We start from the raw sequence: 994 nt of genomic DNA, 5'->3' as shown, positions 1-994 counted from the left end.
TCAAATCTCATTTCCATAGCAACCACGTATGATGTTTGGTTAAGATTTCATACAAAACGTATGTGAGGTGCTGGGAGAATCACACTTTCTCACTGATTTAACAAGATGATGATTGAGAGTCACGATTTTTTAATTGAGTTTTTTGGTATTTTAGGTATACGGTACAGTTACGTTCATCACTGGGATCTTGTACCTTTTGCATAATGCTGGCTTGCTCTATGTTCAGGTACTGATAAAACCTTTTGTTTTATCAACACATTGAAATTCTTGTATTATTTCTGAGAGGAGAATTGTTAAAAATCTCCATTTTACAGAAAATAAGCCCAAACCACAAAGAGCTTAGTAAATATGTTCAAAGTTGTGCAGTAAAAAACAAATAAACAAAAAAAAAAAAACACACCAGAGCAAGGAAGAAAACCTGGGCGGTTCTTGCTTCTATTTCCTTATGCTAAAATTTTCTAGTTTTTTAACATACTAGTATTTACTTACTCATATTAATATCGCATCTCTAATACTTACGTTACTGGCACTGTGAACCATACCAAAAGTCGCTGTCATTTTGGGGAACTGGCACTGACACAGGTCACACCCCCTCCTTCTGCCCTCCCCTTTCCTCCTCACCCTCTCCTCTACCCCACATCCAGATCTCCTTTCTGTCTCCGTGACATCTACCTTCCCGTTTTCCTTCATCTTTTATTTTGCTCTCAAATCATTTACATCACAATTCACAATGCTGAGGTTTTCCTCAAAGCAAGTATAAATTTCAGAAAGGAACTAAAAATACAAAGTTGAATTTAACTGAAATGGATTAAACTACAGTGCCTTTTCTCAGTGGCAACCCTATTCTATTGATAGTTAATGTTGGAATTAGTTAATATTTAAGCCACTGTGGGTCATTTCTGTAAATATGAAAGTCACAGCTGCAGTAGAGAAAGTAGGATTCCTGAAGGATTATTCTGAATACATTTCTAAGTCTGAAATACATATATATGTG

The sequence above is a fragment of the Fukomys damarensis genome, unplaced genomic scaffold (genome assembly GCF_012274545.1).
Source record: "Fukomys damarensis isolate Sample0158 unplaced genomic scaffold, DMR_v1.0_HiC HiC_scaffold_38, whole genome shotgun sequence".
Taxonomy (NCBI): Eukaryota; Metazoa; Chordata; class Mammalia; order Rodentia; family Bathyergidae; genus Fukomys; species Fukomys damarensis.
This window is presented reverse-complemented; position numbering follows the sequence as displayed.